We start from the raw sequence: 9,492 nt of genomic DNA, 5'->3' as shown, positions 1-9,492 counted from the left end.
TGCGGATGTGTGAGAGTCTGTGAGCGCGGATGCGGGAGGGTCTGTGTGCGCGCGGATGTGTGAGAGTCGGTGCGCGCGGATGTGTGAGAGTCTGTGCGCGCATATGTGTGAGAGACTGTGTGCGCGGATGTGTGAGAGTCTGTGTGTGCGGATGTGTGAGAGTCTGTGTGTGCAGATGTGTGAGTGTGTGTGCGCGGATGGGTGAGCGTCTGTGTGCGCGGATGTGTGAGAGTCTGTGTGTGCGGATGTGTGAGAGTCTGTGTGTGCTGACGTGTGAGTGTTTGTGCACGGATGGGTGAGCGTTTGTGCGCGGATGGGTGAGGGTCTGTGTGCGCGGATGGGTGAGAGTCTGTGTGTGCAGATGGTTGAGCGTCTGTGTGTGCGGATGTGTGAGAGTCTGTGTGCGCGGATGTGTGAGCGTCTGTGTGTGCGGATGTGTGAGAGTCTGTGTGCACGGATGGGTGAGCGTCTGTGTGCGCGGATGAGTGAGAGTCTGTGTCCGCGGATGTGTGAGAGTCTGTGTGTGCGGATGTGTGAGAGTCTGTGTGCGTGGATGTGTGAGTGTCTGTGTGCGCGGATAGGTGAGCATCTGTGTGAGAGTCTGTGTGCGCGGATGTGTGAGAGTGTGTGTGTGCAGTTGGGTGAGCGTCTGTGTGTGCGGATGTGTAAGCGTCTGTGTGCACGGATGTGTAAGAGTCTGTGTGCACGGATGTGTGAGAGTCTGTGTGTGCGGATGTGTGAGAGTCTGTTTGTGCGGATGTGTGAGAGTCTGTGAGCGCGGATGTGTGAGAGTCGGTGTGTGCGGATGTGTGAGAGTCTGTGCGTGTGGATGTGTGAGAGTCTGTGTGTGCGGATGTGTGAGAGTCTGTGTGTGCGGATGTGTGAGAGTCTGTGTGCGCGGATGTGTGAGAGTCTGTGTGCACGGCTGTGTGAGTGTGTGTGTGCGCTGATGTGTGAGAGTCTGTGCACGCGCATGTCTGAGAGTCTGTGTAGGCGGATGTGTGAGAGTGTGTGCGCGCGGATGTGTGAGAGTCTGTGTGCGCGGATGTGTGAGAGTGTGTGTGCACGGATGTGTGAGAGACTGTGCATGCGGATGTGTGAGAGACTGTGTGCGTGGATATGTGAGAGTCGGTGTGTGCGGATGTGTGAGTTTCTGTGCGCGCAGACGTGTGAGAGTCTGTGTGTGCGGATCTGTATGTGCGGATGTGTGAGAGGCTGTGTGTGCAGATGTGTGAGCGTCTGTGCGCGCGGATGTGTGAGTGTCTGTGCACGCGGACGTGTGAGAGACTGTGTGTGCGGATGTGTGAGAGTCTGTGTGTGCGGATGTGTGAGAGTCTGTGTGTGCAGATGTGTGAGTATGTGTGCGCGGATGGGTGAGGGTCTGTGTGCGCGGATGTGTGAGTGTCTGTATGTGCGGATGTGTGAGAGTCTGTGTGTGCGGATGTGTGAGAGTCTGTGAGCGCGAATGTGAGAGAGTCTGTGAGCGCGGATGTGTGAGAGTGTGTGTGCGCGGATGTGTGAGAGACTGTGCATGCGGATGTGTGAGAGACTGTGTGCGTGGATATGTGAGAGTCGGTGTGTGCGGATGTGAGAGAGTCTGTGTGTGCGGATGTGTGAGTGTCTGTGTGTGCGGATGTGTGAGAGTCTGTGTGCGTGCGGATGTGTGAGTTTCTGTGCGCGCGGACGTGTGAGAGTCTGTGTGTGCGGATCTGTATGTGCTGATGTGTGAGAGGCTGTGTGTGCGGATGTGTGAGCGTCTGTGTGTGCGGATGTGTGAGAGTCTGTGTGCGCGGATGTGTGAGAGTCGGTGTGTGCGGATGTGTGAGTGTCTGTGTGTGCGGATGTGTGAGAGTCTGTGTGCGTGCGGATGTGTGGGTTTCTGTGCGCGCGGACGTGTGAGAGTCTGTGTGTGCGGATCTGTATGTGCGGATGTGTGAGAGGCTGTGTGTGCAGATGTGTGAGCGTCTGTGTGTGCGGATGTGTGAGTGTCTGTGCGCGCGGACGTGTGAGAGACTGTGTGTGCGGATGTGTGAGAGTCTGTGTGTGCAGATGTGTGAGAGTCTGTGTGTGCGGATGTGTGAGTGTCTGTGCGCGCGGACGTGTGAGAGACTGTGTGTGCGGATGTGTGAGAGTCTGTGTGCGTGGATGGGTGAGGGTCTGTGTGCGCGGATGTGTGAGTGTCTGTATGTGCGAGAGTCTGTGTGTGCGGATGTGTGAAAGTCTGTGAGCGCGGATGCGGGAGGGTCTGTGTGCGCGCGGATGTGTGAGAGTCGGTGCGCGCGGATGTGTGAGAGTCTGTGCGCGCATATGTGTGAGAGACTGTGTGCGCGGATGTGTGAGAGTCTGTGTGTGCGGATGTGTGAGAGTCTGTGTGTGCTGACGTGTGAGTGTTTGTGCGCGGATGGGTGAGCGTTTGTGCGCGAATGTGTGAGCGTCTGTGTGCGCGGATGGTTGAGAGTCTGTGTGCGCGGATGGGGGAGCTTCTGTGTGTGCGGATGGTTGAGAGTCTGTGTGCGCGGAAGTGTGAGAGTCTGTGTGCGCGGATGGGTGAGCGTCTGGGTGTGCGGATGTGTGAGAGTCTGTGTGCGCGGATGTGTGAGAGTCTGTGTGTGCGGATGTGTGAGAGTCTGTGTGTGCGGATGTGTGAGAGCCTGTGTGTGCGGATGGAAGAGAGTCTGTGTGTGCGGATGTGTGAGAGACTGTGTCCGCGGATGTGTGAGCGTCTGTGTGTGCGAATGTGTGAGAGTCTGTGTGTGCGGATGTGTGAGAGTGTGTGTGTGCAGATGTGTGAGTGTGTGTGCGTGGATGTGTGAGAGTCTGTGTGCGCGGATGGGTGAGAGTCTGTGTGTGCGGATGTGTGAGAGTCTGTGTGCGTGGATGGGTTAGCATCTGTGTGTGCGGATGGGTGAGAGTCTGTGTGCGCGGATGCGTGAGGGTCTGTGTGCGCGGATGTGTGAGAGTCTGTGTGTGCGGATGTGTGAGAGTCTGTGTGTGCGGATGTGTGAGAGTCTGTGTGCGCGGACATGTGAGAGTCGGTGTGTGCGGATGTGTGAGTGTCTGTGTGTGCGGATGTGTGAGAGTCTGTGTGTGCGGATGTGTGAGAGTCTGTGTGTGCGGATGTGTGAGAGTCTGTGTGTGCGGATGGGTGAGCGTCTGTGTGCGGGATGTGTGAGAGTCGGTGTGTGCGGATGTGTGAGTGTCTGTGTGTGCGGATATGTGAGAGTGTGTGTGTGCGGATGTGTGAGAGTCTGTGTGTGCGAATGTGTGAGAGTCTGTGTGTGCGGATGTGTGAGAGTCTTTGTGTGCGGATGTGTGAGAGTCTGTGTGGCGGATGTGTGAGAGTCGGTGTGTGCGGATGTGTGAGTGTCTGTGTGTGTGGATGTGTGAGAGTCTGTGCGCGTGCGGATGTGTGAGAGTCGGTGCGCGCGGATGTGTGAGTGTCTGTGCGCGTGGATGTGTGAGAGTCTGTGTGTGCGGATGTGTGAGAGTCTGTGAGCGCGGATGTGTGAGAGCCTGTGAGCGCGGATGAGGGAGGGTCTGTTTGCGCGCGGATGTGTGAGAGTCGTTGCGCGCGGATGTGGGAGAGTCTGTGTGTGCGGATGTGTGAGTGTCTGTGTGTGCGGATGTGTGAGAGTCTGTGTGTGCGGATGTGTGAGAGTCTGTGTGTGCGGATGTGTGAGAGTATGTGTGTGCGGATGTGTGAGAGTCTGTGTGTGCGGATGTGTGAGAGACTGTGTGCGCGGATGTGTGAGAGTCTGTGTGTGCGGATGTGTGAGTGTGTGTGTGCAGATGTGTGAGTGTGTGTGCACGGATGTGTGAGAGTCTGTGTGTGCGGATGTGTGAGCGTCTGTGTGCGCGTAAGTTTGAGAGTCTGTGTGCGCGGATGGGGGAGCATCTGTGTGTGCGGATGGTTGAGAGTCTGTGTGTGCGGATGGGTGAGCGTCTGTGTGCGCGGATGTGTGAGAGTCGGTGTGTGCGGATGTGTGAGTGTCTGTGTGTGCGGATGTGTTAGAGTGTGTGTGTACGGATGTGTGAGAGACTGTGTGTGCGGATGTGTGAGAGTCTGTGTGTGCGGATGTGTGAGAGTCATTGTGTGCGGATGTGTGAGAGTCTGTGTGGCGGATGTGTGAGAGTCGGTGTGTGCCGATGTGTGAGTGTCTGTGTGTGCGGATGTGTGAGAGTCTGTGCGCGTGCGGATGTGTGAGAGTCGGTGCGCGTGGATGTGTGAGAGTCTGTGTGTGCGGATGTGTGAGAGTCTGTGAGCGCGGATGTGTGAGAGCGGGTAAGCGCGGATGCGGGAGGGTCTGTTTGCGCGCGGATGTGTGAGAGTTGGTGCGCGCGGATGTGTGAGAGTCTGTGTGTGCGGATGGTTGAGAGTCTATGCGCGCGGATGTGTGAGAGTCTGTGTGTGCAGATGTGTGAGTGTCTGTGTGAGCGGATGTGTGAGAGTGTGTGTGTGCAGATGTGTGAGTGTGTGTGCGGATGTGTGAGAGTCTGTGTGTGCAGATGTGTGATTGTCTGTGTGAGCGGATGTGTGAGAGTGTGTGTGTGCAGATGTGTGAGTGTGTGTGCGCGGATGGGTGAGCGTCTGTGTGTGCGGATGTGTGAGTGTCTGTGTGAGCGGATGTGTGAGAGTGTGTGTGTGCAGATGTGTGAGTCTGTGTGTGCGGATGGGTGAGCGTCTGTGTGTGCGGATGGTTGAGAGTCTATGCGCGCGGATGTATGAGCGTCTGTGTGCGCGTATGTTTGAGAGTCTGTGTGCGCGGATGGGGGAGCATCTGTGTGTGCGGATGGTTGAGAGTCTGTGTGCGCGGATGTGTGAGAGTCTGTGTGCGCGGATGTGTGAGAGTCTGTGTGTGCGGATGTGTGAGAGTCTGTGTGCGTGGATGGGTTAGCATCTGTGTGTGCGGATGGATGAGAGTCTGTGTGTGCGGATGTGTGAGAGCCTGTGTGCGCGGATGGGTTAGCATCTGTGTGTGCAGATGGATGAGAGTCTGTGTGCGCGGATGTGTGAGAGTCTGTGTGCGTGGATGTGTGAGTGTCTGTGTGCGCGGATGGGTGAGAGTCTGTGTGCGCGGATGCGTGAGGGTCTGTGTGCGCGGATGGGTGAGCGTCTGTGTACGTGGATGTGTGAGTGTCTGTGTGCGCGGATGGGTGAGCGTCTGTGTGAGAGTCTGTGTGCACGGCTGTGTGAGTGTGTGTGCGCAGATGTGTGAGAGTGTGTGCGCGGATGTGTGAGAGTCTGTGTGTGCGGATGTGTGAGAGTCTGTGTGCACGGATGTGTGAGAGTCGGTGTGTGCGGATGTGTGAGAGCCTGTGTGTGCGGATGTGTGAGAGTCTGTGTGTGCGGATGTGTGAGAGTCTGTGTGCACGGATGTGTGAGAGTCGGTGTGCGCGGATGTGTGAGAGTCTGTGTGTGCGGATGTGTGAGAGTCTGTGTGCGCGGATGTGTGAGAGTCTGTGTGCACGGATGTGTGAGAGTCGGTGTGCGCGGATGTGTGAGAGTCGGTGTGTGCGGATGTGTGAGAGCCTGTGTGTGCGGATGTGTGAGAGTCTGTGTGTGCGGATGTGTGAGAGTCTGTGTGTGCGGATGTGTGAGAGACTGTGTGTGCGGATGTGTGAGTGTCTGTGAGCGCGGATATGTGAGAGTCTGTGTGTGCGGATGTGTGAGAGTCTGTGTGTGCGGATGTGTGAGAGTCTGTGTGTGCAGATGTGTGAGTGTCTGTGAGCGCGGATGTGTGAGAGTCTGTGTGCGCGGATGTGTGAGAGTCTGTGTGCGCGGATGGGTGAGAGTCTGTGTGCACGGATGTGTGAGAGTCTGTGTGTGCGGATGGGTGAGTGTCTGTGTGTGCGGATGTGTGAGAGTATGTGTGCGGATGTGTGAGAGTCTGTGTGCGCGGATGTGTGAGAGTCTGTGTGCGCGGATATGTGAGAGTCGGTGTGTGCGGATGTGTGAGTGTCTGTGTGTGCGGATGTGTGAGAGTCTGTGTGTGCGGATGTGTGAGTGTCTGTTTGTGCGGATGTGTGAGAGTCTGTGTGCGCGGTTGTGTGAGAGTCTGTGTGTGCGGATGTGTGAGAGTCGGTGTGTGCGGATGTGTGAGAGTCGGTGTGTGCGGATGTGTGAGAGTCTGTGTGCGCGGATGTGTGAGAGTCTGTGTGTGCGGATGTGTGAGTGTCTGTGTGTGCGGATGTGTGAGAGTCTGTGTGTGCGGATGTGTGAGAGTCTGTGTGTGCGGATGTGTGAGAGTCTGTGTGCGGATGTGTGAGAGTCTGTGTGGTCGGATGTGTGAGAGTCTGTGTGTGCGGATGTGTGAGAGTCTGTGTGCGCGGATGTGTGAGAGTCGGTGTGTGCGGATGTGTGAGTGTCTGTGTGTGCGGATGTGTGAGAGTCTGTGTGTGCGGATGTGTGAGAGTCTGTGTGTGCGGATGTGTGAGAGTCTGTGTGTGCGGATGTGTGAGAGTCTGTGTGTGCGGATGTGTGAGAGTCTGTGTGCGCGGACATGTGAGAGTCGGTGTGTGCGGATGTGTGAGTGTCTGTGTGTGCGGATGTGTGAGAGTCTGTGTGTGCGGATGTGTGAGAGTCTGTGTGTGCGGATGTGTGAGAGTCTGTGTGTGCGGATGGGTGAGCGTCTGTGTGCGGGATGTGTGAGAGTCGGTGTGTGCGGATGTGTGAGTGTCTGTGTGTGCGGATGTGTGAGAGTGTGTGTGTGCGGATGTGTGAGAGTCTGTGTGTGCGGATGTGTGAGAGTCTGTGTGTGCGGATGTGTGAGAGTCATTGTGTGCGGATGTGTGAGAGTCTGTGTGGCGGATGTGTGAGAGTCGGTGTGTGCGGATGTGTGAGTGTCTGTGTGTGCGGATGTGTGAGAGTCTGTGCGCGTGCGGATGTGTGAGAGTCGGTGCGCGCGGATGTGTGAGTGTCTGTGCGCGTGGATGTGTGAGAGTCTGTGTGTGCGGATGTGTGAGAGTCTGTGAGCGCGGATGTGTGAGAGCCTGTGAGCGCGGATGAGGGAGGGTCTGTTTGCGCGCGGATGTGTGAGAGTCGGTGCGCGCGGATGTGGGAGAGTCTGTGTGTGCGGATGTGTGAGTGTCTGTGTGTGCGGATGTGTGAGAGTCTGTGTGTGCGGATGTGTGAGAGTCTGTGTGTGCGGATGTGTGAGAGTCTGTGTGTGCGGATGTGTGAGAGTCTGTGTGTGCGGATGTGTGAGAGACTGTGTGCGCGGATGTGTGAGAGTCTGTGTGTGCGGATGTGTGAGTGTGTGTGTGCAGATGTGTGAGTGTGTGTGCACGGATGTGTGAGAGTCTGTGTGTGCGGATGTGTGAGCGTCTGTGTGCGCGTAAGTTTGAGAGTCTGTGTGCGCGGATGGGGGAGCATCTGTGTGTGCGGATGGTTGAGAGTCTGTGTGTGCGGATGGGTGAGCGTCTGTGTGCGCGGATGTGTGAGAGTCGGTGTGTGCGGATGTGTGAGTGTCTGTGTGTGCGGATGTGTGAGAGTGTGTGTGTGCGGATGTGTGAGAGACTGTGTGTGCGGATGTGTGAGAGTCTGTGTGTGCGGATGTGTGAGAGTCATTGTGTGCGGATGTGTGAGAGTCTGTGTGGCGGATGTGTGAGAGTCGGTGTGTGCCGATGTGTGAGTGTCTGTGTGTGCGGATGTGTGAGAGTCTGTGCGCGTGCGGATGTGTGAGAGTCGGTGCGCGTGGTGTGCGAGAGTCTGTGTGTGCGGATGTGTGAGAGTCTGTGAGCGCGGATGTGTGAGAGCGGGTAAGCGCGGATGCGGGAGGGTCTGTTTGCGCGCGGATGTGTGAGAGTTGGTGCGCGCGGATGTGTGAGAGTCTGTGTGTGCGGATGTGTGAGTGTCTGTGTGTGTGGATGTGTGAGAGTCTGTGTGTGCGGATGTGTAAGAGTCTGTGTGTGCGGATGAGGGAGGGTCTGTTTGCGTGCGGATGTGTGTGAGTCGGTGCGCGCGGATGTGGGAGAGTCTGTGTGTGCGGATGTGTGAGTGTCTGTGTGTGCGGATGTGTGAGAGTCTGTGTGTGCGGATGTGTGAGAGTCTGTGTGTGCGGATGTGTGAGAGTCTGTGTGTGCGGATGTGTGAGAGTCTGTGTGTGCGGATGTGTGAGAGTCTGTGTGTGCGGATGTGTGAGAGACTGTGTGCGCGGATGTGTGAGTGTGTGTGTGCAGATGTGTGAGTGTGTGTGCACGGATGTGTGAGAGTCTGTGTGTGCGGATGTGTGAGCATCTGTGTGCGCGTTTGTTTGAGAGTCTGTGTGCGCGGATGGGGGAGCATCTGTGTGTGCGGATGGTTGAGAGTCTGTGTGTGCGGATGGGTGAGCGTCTGTGTGCGCGGGTGTGTGAGAGTCGGTGTGTGCGGATGTGTGAGTGTCTGTGTGTGCGGATGTGTGAGAGTGTGTGTGTGCGGATGTGTGAGAGTCTGTGTGTGCGGATGTGTGAGAGTCTGTGTGTGCGGATGTGTGAGAGTCATTGTGTGCGGATGTGTGAGAGTCTGTGTGGCGGATGTGTGAGAGTCGGTGTGTGCGGATGTGTGAGTGTCTGTGTGTGCGGATGTGTGAGAGTCTGTGCGCGTGCGGATGTGTGAGAGTCGGTGCGCGTGGATGTGTGAGAGTCTGTGTGTGCGGATGTGTGAGAGTCTGTGAGCGCGGATGTGTGAGAGCCTGTGAGCGCGGATGCGGGAGGGTCTGTTTGCGCGCGGATGTGTGAGAGTTGGTGCGCGCGGATGTGTGAGAGTCTGTGCGTGCGGATGTGTGAGTGTCTGTGTGTGCGGATGTGTGAGAGTCTGTGTGTGCGGATGTGTGAGCGTCTGTGTGTGCGGATGTGTCAGAGTCTGTGTGTGCGGATGTGTGAGAGTCTGTGTGCGCGGATGTGTGAGAGTCTGTGTGTGCGGATGTGTGAGAGTCTGTGTGCGCGGAGGTGTGAGAGTCTGTGTGCGCGGATGTGTGAGAGTCTGTGTGCGCGGATGTGTGAGAGTCTGTGTGTGCGGATGTGTGAGAGTCTGTGTGCGCGGATGTGTGAGAGTCTGTGTGTGCGGATGTGTGAGAGTCTGTGTGTGCGGATGTGTGAGAGACTGTGTGCGCGGATGTGTGAGAGTCTGTGTGTGCGGATGTGTGAGTGTGTGTGTGCAGATGTGTGAGAGTCTGTGTGTGCGGATGTGTGAGAGACTGTGTGCGCGGATGTGTGAGAGTCTGTGTGTGCGGATGTGTGAGTGTGTGTGTGAGCGGATGTGTGAGAGTCGGTGTGTGCGGATGTGTGACCGTCTGTGTGTGCGGATGTGTGAGAGACTGTGTGTGCGGATGTGTGAGAGTCTGTGTGTGCGGATGTGTGAGTGTCTGTGTGTGCGGATGTGTGAGTGTCTGTGTGTGCGGATGTGTGAGAGACTGTGTGTGCGGATGTGTGAGAGTCTGTGTGTGCGGATGTGTGAGCGTCTGTGTGTGCGGATGTGTGAGAGTCTGTGTGTGCGGATGTGTGAGTGTCTGTGTG

This window comes from Scyliorhinus torazame, chromosome 14 (assembly GCF_047496885.1).
Source record: "Scyliorhinus torazame isolate Kashiwa2021f chromosome 14, sScyTor2.1, whole genome shotgun sequence".
NCBI classification, from domain to species: domain Eukaryota; kingdom Metazoa; phylum Chordata; class Chondrichthyes; order Carcharhiniformes; family Scyliorhinidae; genus Scyliorhinus; species Scyliorhinus torazame.
Note: the sequence above shows the minus strand (reverse complement) of the source record.